Source organism: Natator depressus, chromosome 9 (genome assembly GCF_965152275.1).
Source record: "Natator depressus isolate rNatDep1 chromosome 9, rNatDep2.hap1, whole genome shotgun sequence".
Lineage (NCBI taxonomy): Eukaryota > Metazoa > Chordata > Testudines > Cheloniidae > Natator > Natator depressus.
The window spans coordinates 46,566,560-46,581,644 of record NC_134242.1 but is presented as its reverse complement, the minus strand read 5'-3'; the positions used below and the strand labels follow the sequence as shown (position 1 = coordinate 46,581,644).

Below are 15,085 nucleotides of genomic sequence, written 5' to 3'. Positions count from 1 at the left end.
TCTTCGAGAGATTGCTCATGTCAATTCCAATTAGGTGATCACCAAGCCTAAATTTTGGAGGCGGGTTCAGAGTTCAAAAGGTTTGATGACTGTAGCACCACTCTGCCAAAGGCTGCATCATCTCTAGCCTGCCGAGTAATGGCATAATGCGAGGTACAAGTGTAGACTGAGGACCATGTTGCAGCTCTGCAGATTTCCTGGGTCGGAACCTGGGCCAGGAATGCCACTGACGATGCCTGTGCCCTCGTGGAGTGTGCTGTAAGGGGAGGGGCAGGTATTTTCACCAGATCGTAGCATGACCGGATACAGGACATAATCCGTGATGAAATTCTTTGGGAGGAGACTGGAAGCCCCTTCATTCTGTCTGCTCCTGCGACAAACAGCTGAATAGTGGCACCGTCCATTCGATATAGAAGGCTAACACCCGGCGAACATACAACGAATGAAGTTTTTGCTCCCTGCTGCTTGCGTGTGGCTTGGGATAGAAAATTGAAAGAAAGACATCCTGGTTAACATGAAACTGAGACAACCGTAGGAAGAAAAGCCGGATGCAGTCTAAGCTGAACCTTGTCCTGATAGAACACCGTATAAGGAGGCTCATATGTTAGAGCCTTTAGCTCAGACACTCTCCTGGCCGAAGTTATCACTACCAGGAATGCCCCTTTATATGATAGGTAAAGCAGAGAACATGTTCCAAGTGGTTCAAAGGGCGTCCCCATTAGCCTGGAAAGGACCGGGTTAAGGTTCCAGGCTGGGATCAGTTGTCATATGTGAGGGTATAGTCTGTCGAGACCTTTAAGAAAACTACCTACTATCAGGTTGGCAAAGACCGACTGGCCCTCCATGCCTGGATGGAAGATGGAAATGGCAGCCAAGTGGACCTTTATTGAAGACACAGAAAGCCCTTGCCATTTTAGGTGGAGGAGGCAGTCCAATATCATGGGTATGGACAAGAGTGTTGGAGACAGGAGATATTGTGAAGACCAAATTGTGAATCTTTTCCATTTGGCTAGGTAGGTAGCCCTAGTGGACGGTTTCCTACTGCCAAGGAGGACTTCCCTGACTGGACCCGAACAAGCCAGCTCCATGGGTGTAGCCGTGGAGCTTCCACGCCATGAGGTGAAGTGAGTCGAGGTTCGGGTGCTGGAGTCGGCCGTGATCCTGAGTTATTAAGTCCGGGAGCAGCAGCAAGGTGACTGGGTTTTCCAGGGACATTTGCAGGAGAGACGTGTATCAGTGCTGACGGGGCCAGGCAGGCTGTGGCTCCCAATATCACCAGAGGTTCATCTCTCCGAACTCTGAACACCACCTTGTGGGACAAGTGGTAAGGAACGCGGCCATGATGGAGCCTGGGCTGTGATTCCAGAAAGTGCAGAACTGCAGGCACTTCCTGTTGTGTCACATGGCGAACAAGTCTATCTGGGGAATTCCCCATGGCTGGAAGATGGTGTTCACCATCCAGGCAGATGGACCACTCCCGGCTGTGAAAAGAGCTGCTGAGATGGTCCGACAACTCGTTCTGAACTCCAGGGAGATAAGAAGCCTCCAGGTGTATTGAGTGAGCTATGCAAAAGTCCCATAGTTTGAGGACTTCCTGGCACAGGGAAGAGGAGCATGCTCCCCCTGTCTGTTTTATATAAACACTGCTATTGTATTATCCGACATGACCGAGACACACCTCCTTTCCAAGTGAGCTTGGAATATCTGGCATGCCAGATAGACTGCCCTCAACTCTCCAACGTTGATGTAAAGTGAGAGCTCCGCTTGGGACCTGAGACCCTGAGTCCTGTGCTCCCAAAGGTATGCAGATCCAAGGAAGGCCAAAGAGACCATGCAGAACTTCAGCTTCTTTATGAACTTGTTGAGGGTCTTGCTGATCTCGGATGGGCCTGAGATATGCCTTTGGCTTTCAGTATTAGGAAATACTGGGAACAGAATTCCTGGCCCTTCAGCTCCTGAGGGACCTCTTCTACTGCCCCCACCATTAGAAGCGTGTGCACCTCCTGCATGATCATAGATGTTGTGATCATAGAATATCAGGGTTGGAAGGGACCTCAGGAGATCATCTAGTCCAACCCCCTGCTCAATCTCCAGTTTTTGGCCCAGATCCCTAAATGGCCCCCTCAGGGATTGAACTCACAACCCTGGGTTTAGCAGGCCAATGCTCAAACCACTGAGCTATCCCTTGTGAAAAAGGTCCCTGAAGAGGGATACAGAAGGGGGAGGAAGGTGAACTGGAAAGAGTATCTCCTTTCTACCATACGAAGTACCAAGTGATCTGATGTGATTCGGGCCCACACAGGGTAGAAATGGGGTAGTTGGCACGAGAAGGTAAGGAAGGATGGATCCAGAGTCCGGACTGATGCATCGCCCCCGGGCACACCTTCAAAAGTTCTGCTTTTGGCCTGAGGACTGCGTCATCTGCCCAGAGCCCTGGGCTGACGAGGGGGGAGGCCTCCTTCTATTGTTCCTGTAACACCTCCTGGAAAACTCCTGCTTGTTCTGCTGGTGGTAGAAACGAGGCGGGGGTTACAGATTAAAATGCTTCCACTGCATAACCGGAGTATGCAGGCCAAGGGACTTCTCTGCCTCCCATTTTTTAGGGTATAGGCCCTCATGTCCTTGGTGCTCCCGGTCATTCGCCACCACTACAACTAGGGAGTCTGGTGGGGGTGGGGAGTATAAAAATGTTCAAACCCCTTAGAGGAAACAAAACATTTTTGTTCAGTCCTCTTCACTGTTGGTGATAAGGAGGCGGGGGGGGGGGCTGCAACAGCATCTTGGTCGTCTCCTGAATAGTTTTTATAAGTGGTAGGGCAATGCCAGAGGGACCAGAGTCTCAGTGACTTCTTCAACCTGGATCCTCAGGTTCTGGGCCACTCTGCCCAGCAGCTGCTGGAGTACCCTACTGTCCTGCAGCACAGGGGCTGTCGAAGTTCCTGCCACCGCCTCATCAGGCGAGGATGAGGACAAGACCCTAGCCGGGAGCGGGTCCTGCTCTCTGCCCTTAGGGGTGACGCGGTGCTGGGTCTTCATGTGCTACAAGTGGTGGGGCAGCCGGTGCAACTGGTCCTGAACAGAGGTGCCATACGTACACAGGATGCCAAGGCCACCAACCTCTGTGAATAGGACCCTTGGCTTTGGCCCTGGCTCTGAAGGAATGCCCAGGGAGTGCAGAAAGGCCACTGGGCTGGAGCCTGCCACAGCCCAGGCCTTAGAACCAGATGGAGCTGCTGTCTGCCTCTATTTGACCGGGACCGTCAACTGTGCCTGCTTCACCTCGAATGCCAGTATTCTGCCTCCAACTCTGAGGACTCACTGTAGGATGACCATGGGGGGCAACGCTCACCGGTGCGGCTCCCCTGTCCATCTGTTGACGGAGGGTACTGGCGACTAGTGCCGAGGGAATGTTGATCAGCGCAGTACCATTGCCAACTTGCCTCTGGATGGCACCAAAGGTCTTGCAGGCGCCACTGAGACAGAGCTCGGTGTCCTGTCACACCAAGGAGGGAAAGGTGGTGCCGTGAAGGCGATGAGCTCTCTGGCTGCCTCAAACATCTCCAGTGTGGAAGGCAACTCCAACTGCTCGTGACCTCCCCAGAGAGGAGAGTGTTGGAGGCCCGGACTCAACTGGTCCTGTGGCGGAGCAGGAATTCAGTGGAGCCCTAGCAGGCGGTGCTGTGCTTACGTGGCCTGACATGGGTCTCATGGCGCCGGATTCCTTCTGTCCTGGTCTGGGTGTGGAGGAGCACCCCCATGAGGTCTTTTCTTCTTGTGGGCACCAGGGACTGGGAACGGTGCTGCCCATTGCCCAGCATGGAGTCCCTATGTGGGGAACTTTGACAGAGACCCTTGGCACCAGCAGAATCCTTCCTTGGTGCAAACCCATTCCGCAACAGTGCTGGAGCACTATGCACCAATGCAGAGGTGCTCAGCATTGGCTCGGCTGACCCCGGGGACAGAGGCTAGCTTCCATGAGAAGGATCTTGAGGCAAGGATCCTTCTCCTTCTGAGTCGTAGGGCGAAATCCTTGGCAGACCTTGTAGTGGTCCTTTTGGTAAGCTTCCCCCAAACAGGATATGGGGGGAAAGGGGGAGGTCACTCCTGCGCACAGACTTGTCACATGCTTGCCACACTTCACTTCAATTATGAATACTTGGCATTTAAACCCCGGGGACCAAGGCATGCCCCAGTACCAGGGGAGAAGAGGAAGAGGGGAGTACTCCAGATGAAATTCTCTATAGATCTAATCAAATTAATTACTAAACTACTACTACTAACACTATTAACTATTTACAGAAGTTGTCTGCCAAGGGACAGAGAAGGCTTGCCAAAGCAAGCCAAAAACCCAAGATTTCCGGATAACCGTCACAGGCGGTAAGAAGGAACTCAGGTGGCGGTGGGTCGGCCCTATATTTAGCATCATGGAGGCATGGCTTCAGGGGTGCCTGAACTGACCCAACAGCTACTGCTAAGGGAAAATTTTTCTGGCTGCTGTGCACGCGGTGCTCCCATACCTAACTGGAATTTACATGAGCAATCTCTCGAAGAAGAAATCTTATTCCCAATGAAGTGTCATCACTGACAAATTAAACTGCCTTGTTTGCCTACTAGTCACCCATTTAAATTTCACTTCAGTGAAAATATTTGGGATAGTACTCTGCTTTTGCCAAATAGAAATTTATGGTAGAGCAAGAGGCTGCACTGCAGAAGCACAACAGCCCAGTTACTCAGCTGAGCCCTAAACTCCCTGCTTTCTTCCACTACTGCAGCACTTGTAGTGACCTAGACATATACCCTTTTCAGTTGCTCTTTTATCTGTCATTGGGAGGGAAGGGAGAAGACAGGATTTAAAAAAGATCCCCCACAACCTTGCTGGGCTGTGTACTGTTTCTTTAAATCTGTCACAGGAAACCAGACAGTAGAGGCTGGAGAAGGTTCTAGGCAAAAGCTATAGAGTAAAGCACAGAAAGTGGAATTACTAAACTATCTGTATTGCAGTAACGCCTAAAAGCCTCAAGTCATGGACCAGGACACAACTGTGCTAGGTACTGTTCATACAGAACAAGACAACCATCTCGGCCCCAAAGAGGTTGCACTCAAAGTATAAGAGGACAATACTCGTAAGGATACTATTTTCTTTATGCTAAAAAAAAGTAGTTTTTAGAATCCTCAGTTTTAATAATTTGTTTATAAAACAAATTGCACGCCGTTTTAAAAAAAGCAACCTTTTCTGTGATTCTTCACATGTCAAGTAAGACAGTTGTCCCTGAAACTGAAAACAGTTTACACTTCTACTGTGACTTAACTACATTCTGGATGGAGGATCTATTTCCAGCTTATAAGGAGGAGTCCCTTTTAAATGTTTCCCTTGCCCCGTCCTTGCTTCTATAGCCAGGTCTACTCTAGAAACTTTTGCTAGTACAATGATGTCTGTTACAAGTGTGATTTTTGTTACACCATTTACATTATTACAAGTGAACACTAGGGTACTTAAGAAACTAGCTGAAACAATCTTGGAACCGCTAGCAATTATCTTTGAGAACTCATGGAAGATAGGGGAGATCCCAGAGGACTGGACAAGGGCAAAGTACATATCTTTAAAAAGGGCACAAAGAGGACCCGAGGAATTATAGCACAGTCAGCCTAATTTCAATATCTGGAAAGATACTGGAACAAACTGTTAAACAATAAAGTTGTAATCACCTAGAAGATTATATCGTTAAAAGTAATAGCCAATATGAATGTGTCAAGAACAAGTCACACTGAACCAACATAACTTTCTTCATTGACAGGATTAGTGGTCTAGTCAGTGGATAGTAGGGAAGCTGTAGACCTGATATATCTTGATTTTAACAAAGCTTCTGACAAAGACCCACACATTATCATAAGCAAACGAGGGAAATGTAGTTTAGATGAAGTTAGTATAAGATGGGTGCACAACTGGTTGAAAAAAATAAAAATCATACTCAGAGTAGCTATCAGTGGTTTGCTGTCAAACAGGGAAGATATATTGGGTGGGGAGAGTACATGCTGTTCAATATTTTCATTAATGACAGATAATAGAATGGAGAAGTATGCTAATAAAATTTGCAGATGACACTAAATTGGAAGGAGTTACAAGCACTTTGGAGGACAGGATCAAAATTCAAAACAACCCTGAAAAACTCAAGAATCGGTCTGAATTCAACAAGATGAAATTCAATAAACCAACTGCAAAGTACTAAACTTAGGAAGGAAAAAAAATCAAAAGGCACAACTGCGTAGGCATTAATACTGCTGAAAAGAATCTGGATCACAAATTGAATATGAGTCAACAATGTGATGCAGTTGTGAAAAAGGTTAACATTCTGGGATGTATTAACAGGAATATTGTATGGAAGACACCCAGCACTGGTAAGGCCTCACCTGGAGTACTGGTATCCAGTTCTGGATACCACTTTAAGAAAGATGTGGAAAAATTGGAGAGAGAATCAAGAGGAAAGCAACAAAAATGATGAAAAGGTTTAGAAAACCTGATCTATAAGGAAAGGTTAAGAGACTGGGCATGTTTAGTTTTGAGAAAAACAAGTGTGTGTGTGTGTGTGGGGGGGGGAACCTTATAACAGTCTTAATATAAGTTAAAAAGAGTTGTTATAAAGGGGATTGTGATCAATTGTTCTCCATGTTCATGGAAGGTATGACAAAAGACACAGTTACCTTTTCCGTAATTGGTGTTCTTCGAGATGTTGCTCATGTCCATGCGCTTGCCACATGCACTGGTGCTGGAAGTTTTTCCCTCAGCAGTGTCCGTAGGGGACTGGCTCCAGTGCCCCCTGGAGTAGTGCGCACATGCCACGGGATATAGGGTGTCACCGGTTCCCCCTACCCTCAGTTCTTCCTTCTTGCTGGAAACTCCAACAGTGGAGGCCGGAGCTGGACACTGTCCTTATAGAAGGCCATGTAAGGCAGTTCTGAGGTCAGGGTTCGCAGTTCGGAGACTTGCCTCACTGACACAATCACCACCAGGAAAGCTACCTTCCATGATAGGTGAGCTTGAGGCAAAAGGCTCAAAGGGCGGGCCTGTGAGCCTGGACAGAACTAAGTTGAGATCTCATTGAGGGGCAGGGGTCTGGAATTGATGAAAGCCTCTCTCGAGGCCTCCGAGGAACCTAAACGTCACGTCATGGGACAACACTGTCTGCCCCTGGATTGGCAGATGAAACGTCAAAATGGCCACCAGATGTACCTTGATAGAGGATTGCGCCAGGCCCTGGTTCCTCAAATCAAGCAGGTGGTTTAAGATCGACAGCACCGAAAAATACGAAGGGGAGATGCCCTGTTCAGCAGCCCAGTGGGAGAACCTTGTCCACTTTGCCAGGTAGGTGTGTGCCTAGTCAAGGGCTTTCTACTCTCGAGGAGAACCTTCTGGACCCCTTCCGAACAGGCCCATCCATCTGGGTTCAGCCACACAACATCTATGCCGTGAGGTGGAAGGACACGAGGTTGGGGTGCAAGTGTCGGCCATGATCCTGAGACAGCAAGTCCAGTTGGTTCGGCAGGGGCCAGGAAGGGATCACTGACAAGCTTGATAGCGTCCCGAACCAGTGCTGGCAAGGCCACGCGGGGGCCATCACGATAACCTGCACAACGTCTCTCGATTTTTGCTAGGACCTTGATGATGAGTGGAATTGGAGGGAAACGCATACATCATGCTTCCTGCCCACAGCAGGAGGAAGGCGTCTGAGAGGGAGCCTTTGCCCAGGCCCCGTCTGAAGCAAAACCTGTAGCACCTCCTGTTCTGCCTGGTGGCAAACAAATCCCACTTGGGGAGTTCCCCACCTATGGAAGATTATGCCAGCTACCTTCGGGTGGAGCACCCACTCGTGGTAAGAGGAGAAGTCCCTGCTTAGGTGATCTGATAGCGTGTTCTTGGCACCCGGAAGGTGACACACTTCTAAATAGATTGTGCGGTTGATGCAGAAGTCCCAGAAATGGAGTGCCTCTTGGAAGAAGGCCAAGGATCGTGCTCCCCCTTGTCTGTTGATACAGAACATCAAGGTTGTGTTATCCGTCAGGACTCAGACCACTCTGCCTGACAGGTGAAGTAGGAGGACCATGAATGCTCTGCACACTGCCCTGAGCTCTTTGACATTTATGTGTAGCGTCAATTTCTCTAGGGACCACACACCTTGGGTCTGGAGGGAGCCAAGGTGCGACCCAAGCCTAGGTCCGAGCCATCCGAAACCAACTCGACTGAGTGAGGACTGCTGATGAAGGGAACTCCTTCCAGGACTTTCCTGGAGTCGGTCCACCATTGCAGCAAGGTAAGCACCATTAAGGGGATGGTGAAGACCTTTCGGGATTAAAAAGTAGTGGGAATAGAACCCCTTGCTCCTGTACTCTGGAGGAACGATCTCCACCGCACCTAGCTGCAGTAACCCCTCGAGACTCTTGTGAGAAGGGTCCCTAAAGATGGACGGGACGGGACATGGGAATGGGAATGAGGGGCAGAAAGTAACTGGAGGGTGTAACCCCACACCACCGTACTGAGGACCCATCGGTCCGATGTTATAGATGCCCACACAGAGAGGAAAGGAGAAAGGCGGATGGCAAAAATAAGGGAGGGAGAATCCTGGGAAGAATCCAGTATGTCACCCTTGGACGTACCCTCAAAACGAGCGCTTGCCTGCCAGCTTATCACAGGTCGAGCTCGACTGAGAGGCCTGTGAAGGCTGTTGGCTAGGACGCTGGATTTCTTATGGGGAGGCTCCTGGTAGGGGTAGCTCCCCTGGCCCTGAGGCTGCTGCGGCTTAAACCGCTTGCAGGCAGGGCCGGACAGATACAGGCCCAGCGATTTAAGGGTCTATAGTCCATGGAGCTTATTGCATCAACTGATGAGCCTCCGTGGACAAGCCAGAGAGGAGCAACCAGGATGCCCAGCGCATGGCGACAGTAGAGGCCATGGTTTGGGCGGCAGTGTCCGCTGCATCCGACACTGCCTGGAGCACTGCCCAGGCCGCAGTCGTGCCCTCCTCCATAATAGCCTGGAACTCCTTCCTAGAAGCCTCAGGAAGAGAGCCCTCGAACTTGGCCATGGCTTGCCACATGTTAAAATCATAGCATCCTAGGAGGGCTTGATGGTTGGCCACTCACAACCGGAGGCTAGAGGACGAATAAACATTATGCCCAAACAAGTCTAGCTTCTTGGAGTCTTTGTTCTTAGGGGTAGCCCCGGGTTGACCTTGTCGCTCCCTGTGGTTAACCGCTTCTACTAGAAGGGTTGGGAGAACTTTGACCTAGTAGAGCCCCATAACTAATGGGTGACTTTTGAAAGCGTACAGAAGTTTTTATTTGTGTGGTTTCTTCTGGTTTTGTTTTGTTTTCTCTGTAATGCTTTTACCTTAGGAATAAATGTTCTTGCTGAAAAACAGCTATGTGGTAACTTGTGACTGCTGGCAATACACTGTTCATAACCCTCAGGGAGAAAGCAACACACAAGAGCTCACCTTTAGGAAGACTGGCTTGCTCGGGTATTATAATGTAAGGCATTGAGCTGTGCAGCCTTAAATCCCCAGTCACTGAGTGGAACAAGGGTCCCTGCCCAGAGACAGGTGACAACTAAAGATCTGAGACCTGGCTGGGAACTCCTGGAGTGGACCACTGAAGGTACTCCTCCTCTGTTAATCTGAAACTGTGACAAGTGAAAAGGAAATGGATAAGCTAAAATGGCAGTAGAACTGGACAGTGCCCAGATGCGAACTGTGCCTAATTAAAAAACAAACAAAAAAAGCAGAACCACCAGTCTGAGCAGGGCAAATGAATGTTGACTGGGTAGTCCAACAGAGTTTTCTAAATAAAACGACCAACAATTCAAGGGGACAATGAGTACTTTATAGATTCAGAACATGTATGCTTAATGAAGAGTGCAAGGGTCAAAACCACGTTCCATAAGACAAACACAGCCAGAGGCTTCTAAACTCTAAGGGTATGGCTAAGACAGCAAAGAAAAACCCACGGCTGGCCTGTGCCAGCCAACTTGGGCTCATGGGGCTCTGGCTGCAGGGCTGTTTCACTGCTGTGTACACATCCGGGCTCATGCCTGAACTCTGGGATCCTCCCACCCTGCAGGGTCTTAGAGCCTGGGCTCCAATCTGAGCTCAGATGTCTACACAGGAGTGAAACAGCCATGCAGCTTGAGCCACACAGGCCAGCCATGGGTTCTTCTTTGCTGTGTAGACATACCCTAAAAGGCTATAACAAAGTTCCTGCAGTTTTGCGCCTATGAAACTTAGGATAGCTCAACTCTGCCAGAGTTCAGGTGCTCTGCAGGAGCATAGCTTCAGTCCTCCTACAAGGAGGTGAAATTCCTGGCCCTCAATCCAAGCCTCTCTTCTGTACTTCTGCATACCTCCACGAGCAACCCACCACTTGTTAAATGTTCTGCAGTCATCATTAGCTATTTTTAAACAAAGAAATAGCAAGACAAATAAATAAATTTAGAATTGAGAAACAAACAGTAACAAAATAAAGATTTATGCAGTTTTTAAAACTCAAGTTAGAAAGTTATTATGAAGAACATGGAAGATAGCTATTACTTTTATGAATAATATGATTTGATTACATTGTTTTGTACCTGAGGTCCAAGGCTTAACTCCTGCAGGAGCTCATTGCTCTTCTGCAGGAAGGCAGACAACTGTTTTAGATATCTCAAATCACCACTACTTCACTGACAGTACAGATGTCAAAACCTTTAAAGTTTTGCTCTTAACTATGCTGGACCCAATACCCCTGCCTTGGGACAGGGAGTGAGTCAACAGGCCGAAAACCTGCAATAAAGAACTCTAGATGAGATGAAAACTGAGCTTGAGCTCATTAGAGGACATGGGATGTAAGGGAACTGTTAAAGAATGGAAGACAGAGAGAGAGAGACAAACCCTGATGGATGGGTCTTAAAACAGCTAAGCCTCCCTAAGGTTTGGGGAAGCCATACGTGTGTAGTTTTGTTGTTTTGACACTTAACTCTGAATGTTACAGTCATATAGACTAATTTTGTTTTGAAAAAGCTGTTGAGTCATTGCATTTATCTACAAATCATGGCTCTCAAAGGGAAGTCTTTTGCGGGTGCCAAACCCAGGTGGACCAACTGAGGCATTGTGATTTGTAAAGAGAGGTGCTATAGCCTGGAATCCTGGTCCTTAAGCAGGAAAATTGAAGGATTCCACCCTGAGGAGTAAAGAATCTGTGCCTTTCACTTCAAAGGGTCCACTCAGGTGAGACAGAAGACAGGTCAAAAGTGAAGCTAATCCTGTAACCATGAATTATAAATTTAGGCTTTTATTTGTTTTTTTAAAAATCCAGAATACAGAAATCCACAGTTAAGGTGCTTCAAACAAACTTAACTCTACCCCTCTGGCCCCATGTAACTCACGCCGTACAGACAAGAGTAGTCACTGGAGATATGTGCAACCCACATCAATATAGACTCAGGTCCAGGGGAACACAGGACCCACCATATGGTCTCACCCAGCCCTGCAGCAGCTGCAGTAGGTCCACCAGGAATAGGCAAATGATACTGCTCCCATAAGCTGACTCCCATCTGGGAGTTTTTGTTGCCTCCCCCAAACCACAGGACCCAGAAGTGGCCCCATTCTGAGCCTCTGGAAAGTAAGGCAGATTTAGAGATGGTTTGCTGGCTTCCCTCCAAAGCAACTAATTGTGATATTAAGATGCTTGCCAGATTCTAGTTACACCTTCCCACAAGATGCCCAGAGCAGTGGACAAATAAGATGTAGAGCTAAGGCTGATCTTAATTGTGTTTTCATGCTTTCAAATGTGTTTTTTTAAGTTAGGCAAAGTTAAATTTGTCTAACATTTGGGCTGTTAAAATTACAAAGTTCTTTAAGGTATTCCTCTCCATTACTAATACTTTCCCCTCAATCTTGACTTTTGCTTGATGTTTGTCAAAGATTGTATTTCACTTGTACCACAAATCCTGTTTTACCTATGAGGGCAGGTTGCAATACCATGACAATCCAAACTGGAAGAAATAATATCCATGTTTCCATAGCAGGCTGGGTTACTGTGACACCCCACCCTGGGGCCATCTCGGTCTTCAAAACAAACTTTAGGGCTGACCTTGGAACCACCTTATTGAGAGTGGAGAATCAAAAGGCAAGGTGCTTGATGGAAGAGGCCACACAAGCTTGCTAACCCTCCAAATAGATATGACCAAAAGTAATAAAGATTTTACCATTAGAAAATTCAGGAACACTTACTTCTCTTAGTAGTTCAAAAAGGAATTAGTAAGAGTTTGCAATACTAGAGTGAGGTGCCATTCGTCCAATGAATATCAGATTAGGGCCCCTGAAATAATGCTGATTTCAGAAAAAGGGATGTCATAGTTGAAGCAGCAGTCTAGAACCAAAAGGGAAAGGATCCAATTACTGAAACTTGCACTTTCAAGAAGGACAAGTTTAAACTTATGAAAACCATCTAGTAGGAAAGTACATAATGTCTTTTGTGCACAGACAGCCATGGTTTTGTCATTATCCTCTCACAGCACAAACATCAAAGTCCACCAAAGCCTCCGTAAACGTTTGACTGGTGGGAAGTTTCCTGGATTTGAGAAAAAAATCAACCAGCACAAGAGTAATCATGATTTAGGGTCCATGAGAAACTAACTTAATGAAATGGATATGCTGACAGTTGAAATAATTCCCATTCATCCGAATCCTGACTGGAAATAAGAGCCCTTCCATATAAACATATGAGCTCTACTGCAATGCTGAAGTGCTAGGGATCTGCTTAAGCTAGACCAGAGGTGGGCAAACTATGGCCTGCCTGGCCCGGGAGGCTAGCCGCCAGCCCCTCCCCTGCAGCCACGCGGGCAGCACTCTGGGTGACAGGGCTGCGTGCTCATGCAGTGCAGCGCGGCAGCATGTCTGGCTCCAGCCGGGCAGTGCAGCTCCCAGACATGCTGCTCTGAGCAGCATGGTAAGGGGGCCAGGGAGTCCTGGGGGGCAGTCAAGAAGTAGGGGGCAGTTGGATAGGGGGTGGGATCCTGGGACGGGGAACAGGGGGCGGTTGGATAGGGCAGACGTTTGGGGGCGGGCAGTCAGGGGATGGGGAGGGTTAGATGGGGGTGGAGTCCCGGGGAGGTGGTTGGGGCAGAGGGTCCCGGGGAAGGGGGGTGAATAGGGGGCAGGGGGCCAGGCTATATGGGGAAGCACAGCCTTCCCTACCTGGCCCTCCATACAATTTCGCACCCCGATGTGGCGCTCAAGCCCAAAAAGTTTGCCCACCACTGAGCTAAACGTATCCCCATTCTCCTGCTCTGACAGACACCAAACTGCAGGGAGAGGGTGAAAATGGCCAGAAGTACTTGGAAAAGGAGTCCTCAGAGCAAACGATGAAAAAATCTCTACCTGAGCACAGAGGCAGAAGCCTGGGGAGACACATCAGTGCAGTTCACCAGGCCTGCCTGTGAAAAGTGCTGACAAAGCAGTCTACTCTACAAAGAAAATCCACAAGAGAAACCTGATGCCTGAAGCAGACCAAATGCAGGAAAAAAAATAGTACAGATGATTCACACAATAGAGAAGGAACCAAAATCATGCATTCAAACCTGTTTGGTTGTCCAAGACTTCAGCATGATTCAGACACACTTAGGATCCTACCCACACTATGAAACAGAATCATGTTTAACTATATCATGGTACAACAATGTTGCAATAAAGTCCTTCAACAGAGCTGTTATTGCAGTGTTGACTGGGAGACATTCAAGACTTAACACTAAATGTTTTGGGGCTATTTGGGGGGGGATGGGGGGGGAGGGAAGTATTCCAGACACACTCTTCCAAGTTCATCAACCGCCAGATGGTGGGAATTTTACACATTTTGCTTTAGACATAAAAAGGCAGAGTTTGAAGTAAACCTTTGAAATCAAACTGCAGTATGCTACTTTTCACATTTAAAAAAATGCTACCCTTACAATAATTTATAAAAGGTCATACCATATCCATTTTGCCATACCAGCTTCAGTAATATTTAGCCCCACAGCAATATTTTAAAAGCATGTCGTCTTAAATCTCTGCATTACTAGTTTGCAGCATTGTGGAAAAAAGGTGTTTAAAAATAGACAGAAGTTCAATGACTACATGAAGGTCTCAAAACCACAACCTTTACAAGACTCTTGACTTTGTTAAGTAGTCATTAACAATGTCTAAAGAGGGTTTTTTCTATAATGCCATCTTTAAGGAAAGTTTAATGCTAATATTACAAAAAAAAATCCATGATTCTGTAAGTTACTTCATGCAGACAGACCTCTGCCCACATGCAGAGCCCTAATGACTTCAAGGTGGTCTCCTCTATGGAGTTAACTGAAGGCTAAAATCATTTCCATAGTGCATGCATTAAGCACAACACAGGTGCTACACTTTGGTGAAATGCTTGTCAAACACACTATATCTATTACCCCCCTTCAGGTGTTTCTATAGCAATTTCCAAATATGTTTTTCCTTACAGAAGACTCCAGCAGCAGGAGTCTGCAGAGAAAGACTTCACATTGTAGTGAAAGGTTTCAGAGTAACAGCCATGTTAGTCTGTATTCGCAAAAAGAAAAGGAGTACTTGTGGCACCTTAGAGACTAACCAATTTATTTGAGCATGAGCTTTCGTGAGCTACAGCTCACTTCATCGGATGCATACTGTATGCATCCAATGAAGTGAGCTGTAGCTCACGAAAGCTCATGCTCAAATAAATTGGTTAGTCTCTAAGGTGCCACAAGTACTCCTTTTCTTATTGTAGTGAAAAAAAATCCATCCATCCAAATTTATAAATTGATTACGATCCAGGGAGTAACGCAGCTACTCAACCTGTATACAGACAACTGAACTATTAGTTTGCACATCGCTGTCAAAATTAACTGGCAATTTCCCCCCAAACAGAAGTCAAGCCTTGAGTAGTGAAATTAGCAAGTACACCCACAGAACAGTTTCACATTAATATTAGCGTTTCACATTAATATTAGCAGTCTTTATAAAAAAAGATAAAACCACCACACAGACCTCTAAAAAGATACCCTCATCTTCCCACAGAGCATACG

The 15,085-nt window shown here is 47.3% G+C and overlaps 1 protein-coding gene across 5 annotated transcripts in view; it reads right to left on the bottom strand.

The window, feature by feature from the left end:
• The window catches only part of WDR33 (WD repeat domain 33), a 103,388-nt gene that overhangs the window by 76,588 nt on the left and 11,715 nt on the right, over nt 1-15,085 (bottom strand). The window contains exon 1 of one of the 5 annotated variants that reach the window (XM_074964025.1): nt 12,258-12,396. The exons of the other annotated variants lie outside the window; for them this stretch is intronic. The gene's annotated coding sequence lies outside the window, so the exon portion shown is untranslated. Of the gene's footprint in view, nt 1-12,257; nt 12,397-15,085 lie in introns of those variants that run through there. 5 annotated transcript variants of the gene reach the window in all.